General features: G+C 28.4%; 1 protein-coding gene across 1 annotated transcript in view; it reads left to right on the forward strand.

The window, feature by feature from the left end:
- The first annotated feature begins 3474 nt into the window (after nucleotides 1–3474).
- LOC129969484 (uncharacterized) overlaps nucleotides 3475–22318 on the forward strand; it is a 148099-nt gene continuing 129255 nt past the window's right edge. Inside the window, exon 1 of the mRNA XM_056084078.1 lies at nucleotides 3475–3612. The gene's annotated coding sequence lies outside the window, so the exon portion shown is untranslated. The remainder of the gene's footprint in view (nucleotides 3613–22318) is intronic.

A 22318-nucleotide genomic window follows, 5' to 3' on the forward strand; every position in this document is an offset into this window, starting at 1 on the left:
GTTTTTATGTATTCACACTAGAAAAATATCAAATGCGCTATAAAGAGTAAAATAGATCCCCTTCTCAGGATGCATATTTATAAATTATGAAGACAATGAAGTAGTTCTTTTTACTCAAAAGATTAAAATTAGAATTTTCTTATTTAAAGGATAGGATGTAGGATTTCTTATTTAGAGGATAGAAATAGGATGTTAAATATGGCTTGTTCTTAATGTTATGTCTATATATTGGGGTATTAATGCCGTGATTTAATAGCTGTTGTAGGAAATTTAATTATTATATCAGGACTCGACAAAACTATGAATTGGTGAAACAATCTTTTGATGCTAAATATTTGTATAGATTACCTACATCGGTAATTAAATTGTCATATGTAATATGGGGTTTCCGAATTTTCCATACCAGCAGCAGTGGTCTTCCCAATAATTTCTCGTATATTCTTAACCTCCCTCTCGCATAAAATTGTAAATATTGGATGAGGTCGAGTATGACACTTGGCATTGGTGAACAAGCGTCGTAATCTAACATTTTTACGGAATCATTCTTGAAAATATATATTAGAGAAATTTTTTTCCTACCGATTAAATCCAAAATACGGAACTAAAATTGTAGTCACAAAATCATATACCGCATTTCATTAATTTAAGTCACAGTATTTATGAAGTATTGTTTTTACTTGCATACGAATGTAAAAATTGACAGACGGTCATCTCTTGACAAATTTGGCTCAAGATGTGATAAGAATTTAAATTTTAGGTGCTACCTGTGCATCAAATTTTATCTACTTCTATGTATGCATTTCGGAGTAATCGAATTCACTTGTATTCCAACAATCTTACAGAGATATTTCCTGTGAAATAAGTATGTCAAAATTTGCTAAAAAATAGAATTTGATAAAAAATCTACAATTTTTACCAAATTTCACCTGTCTATCTCAAAACGTTTTTAAGTTATCGTTCTCGCTGGTAGATATAAGGTCAAAAATGTTTTTTCGTACCCCAGGAGGCCAGAAACGTGGTAAATTTCAAAATTTCAAGTTCAAAATTTTTGAGGATTACAAGATTTCCTCTATTTTTTTACACAAGGAAGTAAAAATGTTATTTGTCGTTTTTGGACTCATTTGTTGCATCGTATATTTGCTGCATTCTTTATATGTTACGCAATATTTTCATATAATCCATGATCATTTATATTTTTAGAAATGTGCTAGATGCAGTGTCATAATTTATCGTGAAAATGAAGGATAGTTTATATATTAAAGGTTTTATTTGTATTTTGATTTAAAATAATTAGCATCCGATTTTTAGAAGTAGGAAAATCATTATATAATAGGAAGAAAATACCACATGTTTTAGATTTATATAACATTACAATACTATTTATGAAATATTAATTGTGAACAAATATCTTGATATCAATATGCACTCAAATATTAAGTATAATAATTATATCCAACAAACTAATTATACAAATATCGCTGCTTTTAACATTAATCAATCCGTAGCGAAGTTTTACCATTAAATGAAGACGAACGCTTTTATTCTAAAATTAATATCTCAACAACCCAATTCATAAACTTACAGAGGGAATCAGGTTTTACTGAAGTGCGCACCATTTAAACGGTTTCATTGTTCATTTTAATTAGAATTTGGTTTATTTGATAGTCATAGAAAGTTAAGATTGCGTACTGTTTTAATTCGCTGTCAATAAACTAGTTGCTTCAGAAAAGCAATTATTTTCGATTAAACGAAATCAAAGCTGCAGCATGATTTTGAAATTGTCTGTATTTTCCTCGAATGAAAAGCGATGATGATTAGATGTATAAAACTATTATCGATATAGTTTATAGTTCTATCGAATATAATTTTTTTTTAAGTTTAAAAAAAACAATGGATTTTGAAAAAAATGAAATAATATTTACAATGATAATTATAATATAATAGAAAGAAGAAATTATTTATTTCGATTAAATTAAGTTTTGTGTAGAAATTCTTAAAATTAAATTTTTAAATTTCCAAACAAAACCAAACAAATTATTTTCAGAAAAGTTTTTTTAGCTACTTGCTGTAGAAAGTTTTAATTTCTTGATATTTCGTCCACATATGGATTCATGTTGTTCATAATATCTAAGTTACTTTAATTAAGTTATTAATTTTTATATTCATTAATTCAGAACAGAGTTAAGATATTTTGAAAAGTCTCAATCGGATAGAAATAACATATATCAAAGGAAGATTGCTTCAGAAGCTGATTTCACAAGATTTTTATTTTATTAGTTTTATTTATTATACAAGTACTTTAATAATAATGTAATTATAAACCTTGAACATGCTTCATTGTGGGTAACTGAAATTGTAAATAATGCACAAAATTCTTCTTTATTTTATAATATTTAAATTAAATCTTCAATACGTAAAATATTTTCACTTCAAATAAACTATGAATATTTTGTCCCAGTTGATTATTTGTTTACAGAAGAATTGAAAAAACAAAAGAATAAAATCTCATATTATTAAAATTCTTAGTGGGGTTTTCATACCAACTCCATCATTGTTTTAGTATTATCTCTTATTTCAAAATCCATATCTTTAATGCTTATGTTTAGTAATTATTTAAAATATTTGATGTATTATATTTAATTATCAAAATATTATTTTTATGCTTGTTTTAATTATTTAAAATTTGTTTGATATAAATATAAAACACTTGGAAATAATGCATACATGGCTTCATTATATTAAGCTTGCTGATTCATTAAGATTAACAAATAAGATATGAAATAAAGATTATTGGATTATAATAAACCATGTAACTTTTTTTTTTCAGCTGCATCCTTTGCAGAAATACGATTTTCATTGAATTTGGGAATAATTTTACGTATTACAACAATTTCACAAAAGAATTAAAAATATTTTAAACCATTTATAATAAATATTTAGCAGAAAATTAAGATTCAATTTATTTATTAATCGATTATATTACAAGAAGCATCAAATGTTACGATTTTAATAAGCAATATAATTTTTTTTCTAACTGAAAATTCTTTATTTTCTTTCTGATTATTATAGTCAGAATATAACGCTATATGCTTTTTTTATCCATTTTATCTGTCAATAAGTCGACACACATTCAAGATTATAGTAATTTTAGCAATTTATGAAGTTTTAAAATAGAAATAGATAACCAGTATATGTTTTTAGTAGGTCAATTAACGAACAAATTATGGATAACACAGTAAAAACTTGTCTCCTTCTACTTTATCTTTTTTATAATAGAAATTTTAACTTCGCAGCTTTTCTTATCCAATAAATGCAGTAAAAATCTCAAAGAAAAAGAATTACTGATAGTAAATTCTTCATTAACCGGAAGTACTGAGACGGAAACACGTTAATTCTCATGGTTTTCGCTAGGGGGACTCTAGAAGCTGAAGATCTTCGGGATCGTTGGAGGCAGACTGTTTTCGGTAACTCTTTCGGTGAGCACTGCTTTCCTCTAACTGTCTGTTCTCTTTAACACGAGTTGGGAACTTTATTGCTGATAAAGTTTTCTATAAATTGTGTCTCGGATATTTACCATTCAGAGTGAAAAGTAACTTGGTGTTCAGCTCTTCTGTAAGTATTTTCTTTATTTTTTATGTATATTGTGAAATCAGAAACTTTGAAAATTTGTTTTTAATAGTATTTTCTTTATAATGGTTTTGCAAATCAGAAATATATTTGCAGAAAAATTAAATCTATTTGACTGTGCGTTTTCGTTCATGTCTGTCATATTTTTTTGTTCTATTAATGCAATTTACAGAAGCAAAGTTCGAATTATTTGAAATTAAGTATTAAATATATGCATTCTTATGATTATAAAAATGTTTTGGCATTATGGAATGTTGCAACTACTTTTAACAACTTAGATTTAATTAGCATTTATGAGAATTTCAAAGGCGGTATTTAAATGGGTGTGATAGTTTTGATATTTTTTTAAGATGAATGCATAATTCATTAGATTATATTTTTTACTATTTAATTTAATAAATATTTGATGTTTAGATTTTAGTTTTGTTAGAGAGTTTTTCACATAATAATAGTATTTCCACAGGAATATTTCTGAATGTTAAATGAATTTTTCATTGTGAACATTCGATTTATGATGTGAATTTAATATCATTAATGAAAGTTGCGCAAAAGACTTGTTTACTGTGTACGTAATTTTAATTTATTTGAATTTTAACAGGTGTATTTTGTATTGGTATCAACAAGGAAAACTTTGCATTTTGTAAAGAAGAAATATTGTAGTTTTATGTTAGATTTAGTTAGTTTCAAGAAATGCTAAATATTTAGGTGAAATTTCACAGTTGGAAAAGTTGGAATTTGTGTATTAATATTTTTCGTGTACTAATATTTGTAATATATTTGTTATATTTTATGGTATGATGAAATTGTTTATTATATAACTGTATATTAATGATTGACTGTTTTATTATTACATAAATTTTGAAAATTCGAATAGTTGGATTTCAACATTGTTTTTCGTTTATAAAATAATTAGTTTTGTGCATTTATTTGTTTTCTATGTGTTCTTGTTAAAATATTCCAATGTATAAAGTAAATTTAAACTTAATTTAGAATAATACAATATATTAGGGATCTAAGCAAAATATAATATATAATTTAAACATTTTGGAAAAAATACAAAAGTGTTTTTAGACACTTTTAAGATAATTATCAGTAATCGAGTACTTTCTATTTAAATATTAGAAACTTTGGAATTTAAATGTTGACATATTAATCAAGTAGGAAAGTTTGTTCAATTTTGTCCTCTTTTTTTATTTGAAATGTATCGTGTATATGTATTAAGATAGATTGAAAAAAAAATCGATGTTTTGCTTATCAAAATCTAATAGGTATCTGAAATTGTGTCTTTGCTTATCGAGCAATAGAAACATTAAAAAAAATTATAATCTGAATCTTGCGAATGGCCTAATCGTTAGAATATATCTCAGAAAAATGTTAAAAATATACAAATGATTATATTTTTTTAAAATTTAAAATCTATTCTAAGTGTTTCAGTCTAATTGTCTGATAATAAAAAAAATTATTTACAAGTTTACATTTTTAAAATTTAGAGAAAAAAATTTGAGAAAAATTAAGTTAACAATTTGTTTTTTATTTTAAAAGCTTTAGTGTATCAATATGAAAATTGAAATTTAAGAGTAAAAAGGGTTTGTTTACGTAAATGATTTCAAACATTATGTTTTAATAAGAGTGCATAATTTTCTCAGCTTTTAGCTTATCTAATTTTTTTATGAAAAATCCCAGAATGAACGGAAGGAACGAAGTGAATGACTGGAATTCCGCTTCTACCTGGCGCTTATCCAACTAATTAAGATATGTTCATTATGTTTAGTCACCAAGGATGGTACCTTAAATTTAATTTTTTATTACATATTATCATAATAAATTATACAAAATTTATTCTCATGAATCCGTTTGCATTTCTGTCACCGAATATTTCTTTTCCTGTTAACTTTTTGATAAATTTGATTCATGATTTAATGACTTCGGCAAAGCATGGAATGTTTCAAAAATCTAGCGCAACAAAGTTTCATTTTGTCCAGAACTGTTGAAACAGTCTCTTTTCATTCAACCATCATTAGGGATGGCGATATCTTTTATCTTACTCACTTTATGTGATGAGCTTAGCCTAGTGCATTAAAAGATTTAAAGTATCTTGACTACTTATGGATACAAATTGAACCGTTCTTACAAATTTCGGATTTTATGATCTTGTCGTTAATATCCTTCAAACTCTCGTATCATAGTGAAAATAGTGAAAAATATGGTCTCTGGGTGATAGCAAAAACGAATTTCCATCATGAGATTGATTATTCTTTTAACGATATCTAGTAATATATCACGTCAGAAAAACTGTCAAAATATATTTAATATTGTTACTGATATATCTTACCAAAATCAAATCGGGCACAATATGTAGGTTGGTTATAATTAAAGTTCCACTTTGAAATGGTCATAAAAAGAAAACTACTGGACCAAATGTTATCAAACTTGGTCATAATTTAACCCTTAACTGGGTACGTCCGGTCTGTGAGACCGCTAGCAATGGATTTTCAGTCACCCCTATTTGATTTTTAGCAGAATTGAATGGACTGAGCCTATAGCTTCCTGTTTTGTGACCTTCAATACACGTGTGCTTTTTCAACCGATTTCAGCAGATGCTTTTTTAAATAATTCAGTTATTTCTTTGGGCGCGGTCTCAAAGAACACTCCTCCCTGTTAGTGTCCCACTGATAAACAAAGCTTAGCATATGGCGTTCACGCTTGGGGCCCGAAATATCATCCAATTTACTGATCCTATTATTAAGCAGTGCTTCAGACACTTTTAAATGAAGCAGAACGTGATTTCAGTGATAAGGATAACTGTAAAAAAGAGTTTTCCGATGAAAGTTAGCGTTCAACTGATTTTGATATGTATGTTCAAACATAATTATTTTTTCTAGTGATAATGTATTTTGAAAAATTTATAAAATATATTAATATACAAGAGAAATATACAGAAGTTTTAGGTTGATTTTTATACTAGTTCTTAATCTGTATGTTCAAAATGCCCCAGAAAAGGGTGATATGAAAGTCACACAAGCCGATGAAAAAAGGGTCAATTTTACCCATTGTCAATTTTTTTATTTTTCATATAATTGTTGAATTTTACATTATATGATCTTCTATATGCCTTCATATGCTGTAAAAATAAATATGGTTTAAAAAGTAAAAATTAATAAGTTTTTTCAAGAATATTATTTATTGTAACATGTCATTTGAGAAGAAAATGTATGTTCCAACGCATTTACTATTTTTAATGATAATATATTTTGAAATTTTTCTAAAAAATATCTATATATCAAGAAAAATATCTGTAAAATATGTTGGCAGTTTTTCATACTAATACGTTCATTAGAAAATTTGAGTATAAATGAAATGCGGTCTCGTAAACCGCACATCCCCAGTTAAATCCTAAAATTTCACCTCCTCAGTTAAGGGTTAAAGGAGGCCATGGGAATTTCTTTTCTGTCAAAAAGTGCAAACACTCACAACGAGGTGTGAAATGGCGCTGTATGCAATATTGTTAAGCAAAATAGGACATAAAGACATCGGTTTAAAATGTGTTTAATCGTTTCTGAAAAATGTTAGAAAGAATGTTCAATGTGTGTTATCACAAAAGTACTGTTTATAGTGATAATCAAAAAAAAAAAAAAAATTGGCGGAACTGAAAGAAGCGACACACCAACATGCGCGCAACTTTCCTCCTGTTATGCCAAGAGCTACTATTGAGAACACAGTAATGCAATTTAATTTGCTTTCAGAAAATTATGAACGTCACATTGAAAATTCTTTGTAACACGATTCAGAAACGATTAAACGCACTTTAAACCAGTGTCTTCTTGTCTTATTTTGCTTAACACTATTCTTATTTGCTTAATTTGCTTAACACACAACACCATTTCTCCCCTGGTGAGTTTATAAATTTTTTTTGGTGGAAAAGAAATTTCCACGACCTCCTTTAAATTATTACCAAATTTAATAACATTTAAGCCAGTAGTTTTCCTTTCATGACCATTTCAAAATGGAACTTTAATTATAAACACCCTGTATATTATTTTAAAGTAATTTTTACAATGATCTTGACTTAATTTGAAGAACTTGATGCTGAAATGAATAAATGGCAGACCGCTTCAGTGTCATCTTTCTGGAGTAACTGAAAGGTCCAGAATCTCTCAGTCACTTGGATAAGAACATGTTCTGCAATTTGGATTGTTCTGATAATATCCAAAGGATATTGCTGGGTTTCACAAAGATAAGTTTTATTTACATTGCTATCGTTGAATTTAATTGTTACGAAATTTATAATGGATATTTATTCACAACAATTGTTTATCATATTTTTCATATAATGACGCCAATTCCGTCTTCTTTTTATCCAAATACTCACATAAAGACCATAATGCTAAATAATTAAAGCGAAACAAGTAAATTAACCACTGCAGTTAAGAGTGCAATGAATATTATCTTCTATAATGGCAGAAAACTCTATTTTTCCATCCTGTATTTGTTGCTGTATAACCATAATCAATCTTTTCCAGTTTACTGTCAAGATCATTATCTTAAAGTAACTTCAGTTGTAGATTAAAGTTTCAATATTAGTTTTGTTTTGAAAGACGTTTCGTCTTCTTTTGCCTTATTTTTCATACATTTTAGCTCCTATTTTTTTCTTGAAGAAAATGCTATCTTTCCCACTATTAAAGGATCAATTGATAATATGAACTGTTTTATACCTTGATAACGTTAGGTTAAATGGTCTGGCCAGTAGACTGTCATTAGATTGACCGACAGACCCATTCACACATTTTCTCTTTGATTATTAGAAGAGAATGTAAAAAACACATTACTGTTTCATACATTAACGTAACGTATTTCAAATTTATTTTTCAAAACCTTTGCCTATTTTACTGTTTACTGTAAGAAATAAGGTAGCAACAGTATTAAACTTTTTACTGTAAAGAATACACAGAACGTGTGATTTACCATATTTTAGATATCTTACATTTCCGCAACTTTAATCTCATAGAAGTTTTAGTATTTTATTGTAGGAAAATCAAAACATTTTTTTTTTTTAAATATAGGAAATTTTTCCTTCTCGTTTTGGCATGATGCCTACTTTTTAAAGAATTACAAGATTAAATACTCAATTATTAAAAAGCGACTCAAGTTTCAAACATAATATAAATCTATGAGGCGAAGGGTTCTTTCAGAGAGCCTTTGAAGATATTCTTTATTCGTATCTGATAAAATTTGCATTGTTATTTTTCTGTATTTTTCTAGATTGGAGATTCCCATTCTTGCGGTTGAATATTTCATAAAATGACAGTTTCGTTGATAGTTACTTTGTGACTCCGATCTGTTATATCATCCATATTCTAAATCCGTCAATTCCCGTTTTCACTCATATATTCAAGAAAAGTTCTCCTCGGATGCCTTTCTATGAGAACTCTTCGAGGAGGGAGGCACCTCGAAATGAGGATGAGATGCTTCCGCTATGGTAGTTGGATTTCGCCACCCTAGATATACAAGAAATGTACACGGGGTCTGGCTCCTCCCGATGATGAGGGACGCACTTCCTTAGGGAAAGGTTGTACCTTGGCTGGTGATGCCCTTAGGACTCAACCACAGTTCTAACCAGTGTTGCTGTTGCGTTGGTCCGGTCATTCAATATTTATTTATCCGAGTGCCTTCGGGCGGGTCAGAGAGTCAGTGATATGACTTACCATTAAATGAGCTACGTTTCCCTTTCATACTATCAAAGCTTTCTAAATCAATAATCGAATATTAAGACTATTTAGTAAGAACTAACTGTTTGTTGATGGCAATAAAGTATCCATTCAATATATGTGTCTCCTAGAAATAATTAAATTCACCCCATTCATCAAAATTAGCTAGAAAAACTGATTTATTATTTTAAAATAGGGCATATAGCATACACGAACTAATGTTTTAATCTGTGCACACCGCTTTATTCGCATCAGACTGAAGAGCACGTCTGACTTAAGATTTGTTGGTTTTGTTCCATTATACCCGTTTAATATCATTCATTGTGCAATTAGGATGTCGGATATTTCAAACACGAATCTTATAGTATAATTATAAAAATAGTTCTAAAAATTAAAAATTAAAACTATTACTGGAATCCAGAGTTGAGGAGTCGTATAGTTGAGTGTTTGTTTCAAATTAATAATGTATTTCTGGAGAAAGGAAAATTAAAAAAAAAGAAAGAAAGAAAAAAAAACTATAAAAATCAATAGACAAAACTGGTCTACTGATTTTCGGTTATAGTTAATAAGTGCCACACAAATGCCAAAGATTTGACTCACATAGGTTACCTAAATAATTTGAAAAAAGATTTTGACCGATTTGGGGTCAATTTCATAAAAAGAATTTGGGGCCAGTTTATAAAAAGAACAACTTAAATATCTGCATATATTTGCAAATATATTAACTTAATCGATTTTACGATCAAGTACATCGACGTATCTTTTTTTCGCATTCCTTATTTTTTTGCACATTTCTACTCGCATATTTCGAATATGATAGAAAAGTAAAATTTTAGATTGTGCATTCGAGCATATATGCGTCAGACTCTGAAGCATACCTGGCTTCCGGTTCGCTGGATACAATAGGTATCTATTTGATATTTTTTTTTCCTTACTCATGAGGGAAAAATTTTCCAAACACACAATCAATTTATACATTTGAGTTAAAAATTATTTATCCTCTACCATGGAAAATCATGTTAAAATAGAATTGACCGAATTTCAGAATTTTTGCTTGGATATTACATGATTGAGGAAGCTCTATTATGAATGAATATTTTCTTATTTATCCAATAACTAGAAACTAATCATATAAATTTTATTTAAGAAATATTATTGAGTTTCTGTAAAGCGAATTACGGCAAGTATTCGACTTCTTCAGAGATTAAAATATTAAATAAAATTTACAAGAAAATATGAATTGCTAGAATTTATATTTAAAATAAATTATGCATTCAATTATTAGAACACAGTAAACCAGATAAACATACACTGATAGTTTTGTTTGCTTTAAATGTACCTCATTGCAATTTACAAAATGAATATTAAAAATTGTGGATAAATAACATTCTAAAGAACATGCCATTTGAAGGAAGGAAATAAATTTTGAGTGTAAGAATTATATCATATGCACTAATGACATAAACAATAGCCAAGCTCTCATAATTAGGTTACAAGTTGCAAAATTTCGAAATGGCAATAGCTACTTTTTGCATGTGACGGTAGTCTTCACAATTAAAAAATATAAAATGAAGCTCTAGAGACAAGAAGAAAAGTGAAATCAATCAATAAAAGTTAGAACAAAAAATCTGGAAACTTTTTTATGTTTCTGAAAATCCAGAATCATCCATCTTCAGAGGAAAAAGGAATTGTTAAATCTAATATTTGTTGGTACCTTTCAAATCAGGTATAATTTGCAGAGTTGACGAGAATATTTTAGGTTCTTCCCCGTGATCTGGGTGCCCCGGGTTCGAGTCCTGGTTCGGACATGGTTGCTCTTTTTCTGTGTTCCATCTGTGAGGTGTGTGAATATGCGCCCCTGTAAAAAGGGTCTGTGCAAGCGAATGTGATGCATGAAGAAGCTAAGTCGTACTGTTAGCCCTAGTTGGCGCTACTGAATAAAACAGGAGACGCTCACTCGGCTTCAATCGTTGACAGATGGTGTCAGTGGGCTTGTAAAGTGCCATAAGTCACAACAACATATTTTAGGTTTCATGAACCCTTCTACAAGAAATCCAATAGTATGAGATCGGATCACCTTGTCACCTCTTCAACATGATAATGCGGGAAATAATTATGATAATCAGAATATTAAAAAACGTTTGATAAAAGATTCTGCATACAGAGAAGGACCAATTTGCATCTACATGTCGTTAGACAGAACATATCGCGGTTGGAAATCTGAAATGTCGTATTTGTTCAGCATTGATTCATAAAATTTGCTTGTGCTTATTAATAAGACGGCTTACATTACTGCAATATTTAATTTCCATTGCTTCGTGCACCTAATAAACGACCACATCATAGGGATTAAAATCTGGCTAGTTGTGCAATTCTGGAAATTAACTTTACAGTAAGAAATGTATTTCTTTTGTTCATAGAAGGCGTTAAGTGCAGCGTTTATCAACATCATACCGGACTAGGAATTCATCAGGAAAATTCTTTCGTAGTATAGGATCATTCTCTTGCAGCAAATCAATCTACATTGAATCTGGTACGGAATCATTAAAAGAATCAAGTGTAGAATTTCGCGCACGGTAAAATTTTGGTTCTCTCAAGCCAATAAAACACTATGAGGGCTTATAGCATGACAATCGTCAGTTACCTTATACACTTTTGCAATAACCTTAATAGGAATGAGAAATAATCCATGAACTGTTTGCACAGCGTTTTGCACCTGCAACTAGTTTCTATGAAACTGCGTATCAAATCACGTGCCGACATTCCTTGTCGTAACTGATTCCCTATGGTAGACCTGTAATACCTCTGCGGCATTTTGTCCTATAAGATAAGTTATATTATTGACTCTCCGACCCGTCCGAAGTATAAATAATACTGAATGACCAGACCGAAGCAACAGCACAATTGGCGGAAACTGTAGTTGAGTCCTAAGGGCCATCACCGGCCACGATGCAACCCTTCCCGAAGGAAGTACATCCCGTCATCGATGGGAAGAGCCAGGTCCCCCGCATACTTATGTAGCCACCAGGACGGCGAGATCCAACCACCATATCGGAAGCATCTCATTTCGAGGTGCCCCCCCCCCCCATCTATCCTATAAAGTGAAAAACATTAACCATTTTCCGAGTTGCATCATTGTAAGAATTGTTGTCGTCTATTCTATTCATAGGAAAGGCAGCAAGATGCATCAACGATAGCACGATCTCTTCTTTTCTTGCAGAGTATGATATGATGATATTCCATGATGCTGTCAAATTTGGAAATCATCTAGGTTATTTTTTTATTATTATTATTTTATTTTTTATGTATAGCTTTGTTTTTACTTCTAGTTTTGAGCAAGATTGAATGAACCAGATTTCGAGTAAAAGACACGGTGTAAAAACAGTTACGCCAAATAGAAAAGATAATCATGTTATGATGACTGCTATGTTTATCGTTTGCAATTTCTTTTTATCGCTACGAAACGCCGCCATTTTCAGCATTGAAAATAAATATCTTAAATCCATTTTGAGAATTTTTAATTATTGCGAAGATTACTTTTCTGTGAAAGAAAGAAATGTTGATTTCTGAAAATTTTGATATTTGTCTACATTAACCGTAAGTGAGAAACCCGAAGTAGTGTTTCTTTTACTATTCTAAATAGCATACCGTACATATGCATTCAAAATTTTATTCCATTCTTCAAGGGATATACTCGCTAAAAGGTCATACATCAGCATAATTTTTTTAAAAATCATCCTTTATAACAGAACAAAGAATATTCGATACTCACTTAGTAAATTAATTTAACAAAATCTGAATCAATACATTTAGAGAAACTAAAATTAATTATTACTTATTTCTTATACTTTCTCCACAAAATGCATGAAATACGTTTGTCAAAATAAATTAAAAAAAATTAAATGAAGTAAAATAATTTCTATTGATAATAACGATGAGAAACAAATATTTACCTTGTACAATAAATTCACATCTTAAAAGAATTTGAATCGTATTACTTGTTTTAGTACTCATAATAAAGAATTACAAGAATTGAAAATCTTGTAATTCCTACAAATAATATTGATTGATCAATATTTTTTTATGTTCGCTATCAAGTGCTTTCTATCTAGAGCTCATGAACTTTATTTTTGTATAAGTAGATTGCAGTAGTGAATTAGTACTTAATCAGATAAAGCTATCGATTTCTGCATATGACAAGATCCACATTTGCTGATTAATTCTAGATTTTTTTCCTAACAGTAGATATTTGCTGTCTGTAGAAGGAAGTTCCCGGGGATTCTTTTTTCTCTCCTAGCAAACCAATTTTGACGGTTTTCTAAGAATATATAGGATAATTTATTAACAAATCATTTAATTAGCACGTATAGGAAGACTAAATAAAAAGAACACATATATTCATGTTCATTTTTATATTCTGCTGAAGGAAGTTGTCATTGAATAAGTTTTATAATAGTTTAAAAGTTAAAACAATTGAAAATATTACAAATTTAAAACATAACCTGCTTTTGCCAATAATCTTTTATAATGTCATTATAAAAATACTTACTTATTCAAATACAAGCTCCTGCGCTGTCACTACTTTAAGTGAAAATATTAAATTCTTTAGCTTTGTAAGCTATACTAGTTGCTTTATCTTGGCGTAGTAAGAAATGATTAATTTGAACTTAGGAAAGCAGATACAAATATAACATATAAAAAATATAAAATGAAATCTACGATCGAAAATTTCAAGTTATCATTTCAGAACATTATTATCTCTTAAGTTATTATTCATTTTAATTAATTTTAGTCATCAACCAGTTTAAACTGGTTAATGAATTAAATAATTTAAGACACTTCGTAAGAATTCAGAGAATAAATAATTTGGAAATCAAGTTGCAACTTTAGTTGGCGATACATCGCCACATGTGACAACCTTCTGTATTATTTTCTAATAACCCTAAAAGCGAAAAATTGATGCCTCAAAAGCGATAAATCGCCAATTTGTTGCTTACGCATTTTGAGGCTTCAACAATTTGTTGCCTACGCATTTTGAGGCTTCAACAATTTATTGCCTACGCATTTTGAGGCTTCAACAATTTATTGCCTACGCATTTTGAGGCTTCAAAAACCTCAAACCAACATCATGTTCTCACATGATAATTAACTGTTGTTTTGAGACGATTATTATTTGAATTTCAAGAGAGCTTGAAAAATTGCTTCTTTCTTTCTCCAATAGTTTCGAATCTTTTTCTCGAGAAATGAAGAAATTGCAAAACTAAAATACAACAGGGCCTATAAATTAGGGGAAGACTTATCTTTTAAGACATTTAGCAGAATACAAAGAGATAATATCTAAAACATTTTACGGTTCTTCCCTTTCTTGCACTGTAACTGTCAAAATATTTGAACAAAATATCACCAGGCTTTAGAGCTATTTAAGTTCAAAAACACATTTTTAGTATTATTCATCTATCTGTACGTCTACCTGTAAATGCGATAAACCAAAAACATCATGAGCAAAATGGATGAGATTTAGCAATAAAATTTATACATTTTTTTAAATCAAATTTAGAGCGTAATCCATTTGAAGTATGTCTTCTGTTCTGCTGCCCAAGTACAAATGGACATGATAATAAAAAGCATAAAGAGGCTCAATAAATAAAATTTATTACACACGTTAAACATTTATACTACAGATCATTATAAAATTTCGAATCAAATCAGGAGAAGCATCAGATTAATGGATTTATATATAAAATCTATATCTGAATTAAATTTTGGTTACAATCGATCGGAAAAAATGCTGTCAAATACATATTCGCATCATAGATTCAGTAAAAATGTTGATTCATGCGGAAGATATTTCATAACAATTACTTTGTAAATGCCATGGATGGCTTTCGCGGGCTTGTAAATAATTTGAAGCACAGAGAAAGTGATAAGACCGTTATTAGAGAGTATATCAGTTTCGAGGTGATCACAAGATATATGAACTAAGCCTAATACTCTTAAATTAAAAAAAAAATTATTCTATGTTAATAATATTTTCAATGAAGTTTAAAATGACTAAATTAATATAAAACTAATAACTATTTATTGTATTTAAATTATTAAAATTTAAAATATTTACTAAAGGTTTAAAACATTTATGAAATATTCTTAAAATTTCTTCAAATTAAAATTGAAACGAATTGTTTTTATTATTTTTAGAAAATTCATTCGAAGCTGATAGCAGCCAGTATTTATCGGCATAAAGTTATGTTATATATTTTGTACATCAATCATGTTTTCTGCAAGAAATTACCCACTTTTCACGCTCAAATATTAGAAATGTGACTAAGGGGGTGGGGTCCTTTTATGAGGACACCTTCAAAATGGCTATTATGTATTGTTCGTAAAAAATTTGAATCTTATACAAAAATATGAATTCATAGATTAAGGATATTAAACGAATACGATCGAATTATTTCAATAGAATTGTAATTTTCAAGAACTTAAAAAAATCCTATATTAATGCAAAAAAAATTGTGTATATTTAATATAAAACTAATCCACACAAGAAGCATATTTCATGGGCTGCCATCTATAGTTGTAATTAGGTATACGGTGTTTTTTTTTCAGAGTCAAGTTTTTCTCTTTTATCCCCATTAGAAAATTTAAAATTGTTGTCCTTTTTATGCACCTAATTGGAATAGGATAAAGCATATTCTAGCTTGGAAGTTCTCATGTAAATTGAGATGAACACACTTATTGCTTCTTAATTTTTTGTATAAAGTGATCTAAACTTTAAAAAGAATTTTCGCATTTTATAGAATCATTTATAACTGCAAAAAACGGCAATGAAAATTTAGCCGAAATATTAGCATTAAAATAAAAATAATTAATTTTGAAATATACAATTATTGTAATAACTTTAAAATAAAATTATACATTTTTGAAATTATCTGATATAATTTACTTTAAAAATAACAGCTTGAATAAATTTCCAGCAAATTCTTGAGATTTTTGATTATTATTTTGGAGTAAGTCTTCCAAAATATAAATTCTTGATTAACGTGGAAAGCCTATCCAAAAACAGTTAAAATTTGTATCAGAGTCCACGGAAAAAATTCAGCCAACATGTATCATGAGCAAGGTAGAAATTAGAAGAAGGCGCTATAAATCATAATTTAACCAGTTTATGACTTTATAATTTAAGGACAAACATCATTGAGATGTACAGATGCAAGACTTCTTATGTAAATCAGTGCTAAAGAAAAATCTGTGAACATATGAAATTAGTTGAAATATTGTTTTTTCTCAAATGACCAATAATATCACATTATTATAACCCCCCCCAAAAAAAAATGCAAAATGATGGACATATAAACTAATATTATTGGCAAATAAACGAACAATAAAGTAGAAAATTGTTAAAGTTTATTTGTATAAGTCCAAAACGATTCATCTCACATTTCAAGAGCAGTTTTTAGTTGGAAAATAAAACATGAAATATTTGAACTGCTTGCATCAATCTGAAATTTGAATCTTCTATCAAAGCTTCCAAAATATTAAAATGGAAAGGTCTCGGGAATTTAAATTGACCCTCTAAGCTATCTTCCAGGACCTATTTCAAGGATTTATGGTTTCGAGATTCGAATTTCATATTCAGAGTTTTTCTTCCTGACAGCGCATTTACTGTTTTATGTAAGTAGTTTATTTGAAAATTTAACAAGGTTTTCAAAAATGTCATATTTTTGTATAAAATAAATGCAACCGGTAAATATTTTATTCTACTAATGCTAACTTCATATGTAGTAATGTTAAAGCAGTTTGAACTGAAGACCACGCCCAAGCCATATCATTAGTTTTGATAGACAGATCGAGTTTGAAACATTGATAATAATTAAATTGATGGGGAAAAAGTTATATATATATTTTAGCAAAAGCTAGAAATTTTAGAGGCTGTTTCAATCGATATTTTTTTACAATAAAATGCAAAATCTATCGATAATGGATCTTTGAATATTTGACTTTTTAATTTCAGATTCATCAAAACTTTTTAAAAGTTGTTATGAAGAAAATAGTACATTGAATTCTTTTTTAAAGTAAACTATTGTTCGGCATACATATTAGAGACTAGCATGAATGCACCTCTTGCACTTTTTTTTAAATATGATATTATAAATTTATATTCAGTACTAAATACGGGAAAAAAAGACCATTATTTTGTATGATTTGAAAAATAAGCAAATGGTTGAATCGTTACGTGCATTGTATCATCTTCAAATATAAAACAAATGATTCGTGTTTTAAGTCGGTTATTGAGAAAATTATACATAAAAAAAATTAATTTGATGTATAAGAATTTTGTGTATGATTTTGTGTATTACTTGTTCTCTGTCAGTGATAAACTATTTTGTAGAAAAAAAAAAACTATTTGAGCTGTATGGTTTTTAAATCTGGTATTCATTTAAATGTCCAATGATTCTCACTTTTTTTGCTTCGTCCTATAGGAAGCGTACTAAAGAAAATAATATAATTATCAACAAATACGAGTTCGAGATTTTGACGAATCTTCACATTTTATGACTTGAGCTCTAAATAAAAAGTGTTTTTTTTATTATCTTTGTTTATTTATCCGTTTTTCTATTTAAAAAAGTAAAAGGGCTATGAAAGAACATATTTTTTTTATATACGCCTGTGCATGAATACGATAACTCGAAAACGCGTTGCGTTAGAGGGCGAAATTTAGTACATGACTTTGATACCGAATTTATGGCTTTCCAGAAATTTTTCAATGGGATACATTGAAAAAGAGTATATCTATCTTCTTATCCGAGTACATGTGAACGCAATAAATTTAAAACCAATAAAAATCTAGTAAATAAAATTTGGTAATAATATTTGCATCTGAAATATATTTTCGTTTCAAAGTTTGAATAAAATTCAACAAAATGTTGACCGTCTATTTGTTTGCACTTTTGGATGAATGTAAAGACAATAATTCACAAACGTAAATAATTTTAATTGTTTAAAAATTATTTACGTTAATTGTTTTTAATTTTAATTGTTTAATTTACTTCGTGTTAAGGAAATCAGAGAAATTCGGTATCCGATCTTGTGACTACATTTGTTGATCCATACCAAATTTAAGCTTCAATCGGTTTGATAAAGAGTGTCGAAAGTACATGTTCGATTTTTTGGTAATAGTCGTATGCCAGTGAGTAATCATTAAAAAAATCACCAAAGATGGTACCTAAATTTTGTAAAAACATTAAATTAACGCCACGAATCGATCTTCGGCAACTGTTATCCCCCATTGTCATGCCAATAATACATAAGTGCTGATTTCATTAATACGAAGCTCACAATCTTCATGTGTAGAACTTTGAAAATAAAAATCCTACCCCTTGTAACCTTCATTTCCCGAAAATTTTGCAATTTTATTTCGGGGTGGGTTGAAAATATCTTTAATAGGGAGTATTGGAGAAAGATTCGGAGAGATCACTCCCGTAGATTTAAATTGCTGATATTTTCATCGAATTTCTTAAAGCTCTTGACAGGTACTAAAAATATGAAGTTGATATTCCTCGGAATATCTTATAATTTAGGATTTATTGAAAAATTTGTTATTTAATATTTATCCGCCGATGTATTATGATAAATGAATAAACTCTTGCGCGTCAATATTAAGTATATATTATTCTTTAAAAAGAAATTAGCCAATATAATTGAGAAGAATTCTATTATTTCTTTACGGATTAATAAAATTAAATTATTTAAGTTTAAATACATTGCCGAATTGATGAGCTAATAAAGCATGATTAATGGTTTATATAATTTTTTAATCAATACGATTGAAAGATAATTTTTGTTAAAATATCTATAAATTTTTCAGTCCATTTAATTACTTAATATTTGTCAACTAAATTTTTGTACATATAGGAAATTGATAGTATAAGTCAGCAACAACTTTTGTTAAGTTAATTTTTAAAAAAAATCACTTTCATGATTTATTTCTGGACGATGTTTTATTTCTGGAATATACTTTTCTGTACCGAGTATTATTAATAATGTATTTCTTTTGAAAACTGTTTCTCCGTAATTAAATGTGTATGAAAGGTCCCATAGTTAATTAATGTAAATTTAATAAATTTTTCATGTATTGTATTGCTTATTTATTTTATATGCTACTTTTAACATATAAAACGATGTCGTTGTATAGAATACTTAGGAATTTTATAGAATATCAGGCGTTTTAATGTAAAATAAGAATTAGGAGAATTATTATATACTTTTACTTGGCATTGTTTGTATACCTAGGCATTATGTAGCAAAACAAATACAATTAAGATAAAGTATGAAAAAAGAACATTTAGCAAATGTCTGTGCAACTGGTTTCTTTTAAATACTTTTAAACAGATAGCAGAAAATGAAATCTCTTTGTTAAGCATATTATCACCATGTTGGCTGAATTTTCAAGCGAATACAATCTCATACATGCATTCGAAAAGGTTCTTATTCTTGCATGGAAGATGTATTTCACTTTTTGCCGCTTTAGCACGTTGTACACTATAGGAAGTCTAGGAAATTTGTACAATTTTTAATCATTTCATTCATTGCGGGCCAGTTTTTGGCATTCTATAAAAATGTCTAGATATTCTATAGAATGTCTAGACATTTCCGGACAATTTTTGGAGTTCTATAAAATACATAGGTATTCTAGTCTTTGTAGGTTAACTCTTTTCATTCTATAGAAAGCCAAAGAAATGTGTGAAATTTCTAATCGTTTCATACAGTATGGGCCAGTTTTTGTCAATCTGTAAAATGTCTAGATATTCTATAGAATGCCTGGATATTACCGACTAGTTTTTGATACTCCATTAAATACCTAATATATTCTACAGAATGCCAACTCTCATAAATTGATGTTAATACGTGTACAATTCGCTATTGTTTATTAAGATAATTATTTGAAAGAAAAAATTGTATTGAAAGTGAGTCAAACTGAAATATCAAACTTAATAAAAGTTTGAAATCTCATAAAAAATTAGTATCTTACCAAAGAAAACATGACGTAAAATAATAGAATATGTACAGTTATTTCAACCAATAAACAATTTTTCTTTAAGAGCAGGAATAGTGCAATTCGCATTTTTCTAGCTAGAAACTTATGAATGTGTCATTCGGTTATCATAGGAGCATGAATAATTCCTTTTGGGATATTCCTTCTGCAAATTTTTTTTTAACATAAATAAAGCTGTATCTAAGCATTCATCACAGATTTGAAATACTGAAATTCCGTTCGTTTTTATGTATTGTTTTAAACAAGTATAGGTTTCTAGGGATATTTTCAAACTGTTATTTTTGAATGTTTAGTTTTAAAAATGTGCATAATAAATATATTAAAACTATCAAATTCTTCATAGTTAGATACTATTGGTATTTATTACAGTTATTCAGTTTTGATTGAGCCATTCTTTTCCTTAATAAATATGCACCCTATATAATTCAAGGTCCCTAGATTTTATTACATCGACAAAGTCAATACAGGACAAGGTAACATTAATGTTATAAACTAACGCGGCTTTAGTGCCTGTCACAAATTAAGGCATAAAATTACTTTCTTAATTTTAATCAGGAATACAAAATTATGCAAAAGAGATTTAACTGAATGTAAACTCAACTAATGTTCTGATGAGCCAGCCATCAGGTCATTTAAAGCGGCTGCTTTAAAATAAAACTATGAACTATATACAAATAACAAAAATAGTTTTAGTATAAATATGAATTAAAATAATTATTTTCTTTTATAGCTGAACAGAAAACGTAAAGACTGATATTTTTTAAGTAATATAATTGAATCATCATCAAAAGTCTCCAGTAACATGGTGGAATTCAATTTTTTCGGAATTTTGTTTCATTTTTACAAAATCACATATATATGACAAATAGTAGGCTTATTTTTATGTCTTTCACCTATTTCAATGTTTGAGTTTCAACACTGGGGATGTATTTCGCCAACAAGGTTGAGTTCGATTTTCTGCCTTCAGCAAATCTTGTTTTTCGAAATTCTTTTGCATGACAAGAAAATAATATAAACATCGCATTTATAGTTTATTTTCAACTTGGTAATGCATGTATTGATAGGAAGCTATTAATTATTTTAAATTGAAAACTGCTCTTATGTATCAGCAATAAAAAATATGTATAATGTTAAATTCTTATAAAATTTAATTCTTATTTCTTCCTCTTGAATATATCTACTAGAGAAGGAATATCTATACAACATTCAATATTTTATACTGCTTTATAAATATGGATACAGTGTAGCGCATTATAAAATTAAATACAATCGAAAAGTCCTATGTAAATCTTTTAATTAAAGAAGAAAGCAATTAAAAGGATTTGGAATTTAAAGTAATTAATTTTAGGTGGTGTTTACTTATCATTTCTGTTTAATATTTGCTCACGTGTTTTTATTTTTTATTTTTAGATGATTGGATTTCGTTTTCTTTTCTTCACAAATGCTATAAGTATTCTTTGTATAAGCGGAAAAATCTTATTATTTTTAAAAATTTATTTATAGAGAAAGTTTCAAATTCAATTATTCAATGAATAGCTTATAACGAATTCATTCTTTTGAGTTTACACGTCCAGAAAATATCATTTCTGGAATATGTATTGGGGAAATTGTATATTGGGTATGTATCCGTTTATATTTATGTAACCTTGATCACAGAAAATGATAAGCATTAAATAGATTAAATTTTACAAAATCGAAATCAAAAATGGATCAGATGTAGTCGTTCGAATTTTTTGTGCGTATTGTATGAAACATTGCAGGTTGAAAATAATTTTTTTCTTGTATTGAATTGAATTTTAGAATTTATTCATCACTGTAAAGAATATTAAAATAATTCTAAAATAGACGGAATATTCAGGGGAAAAAAAAAGAAAAAATACTTTAAAACAAAACTTGCTTTTTTTTAACATTCTATTAGTTTGCAAACACAATC

The sequence above is a fragment of the Argiope bruennichi genome, chromosome 5 (genome assembly GCF_947563725.1).
Source record: "Argiope bruennichi chromosome 5, qqArgBrue1.1, whole genome shotgun sequence".
Classification (NCBI taxonomy): domain Eukaryota; kingdom Metazoa; phylum Arthropoda; class Arachnida; order Araneae; family Araneidae; genus Argiope; species Argiope bruennichi.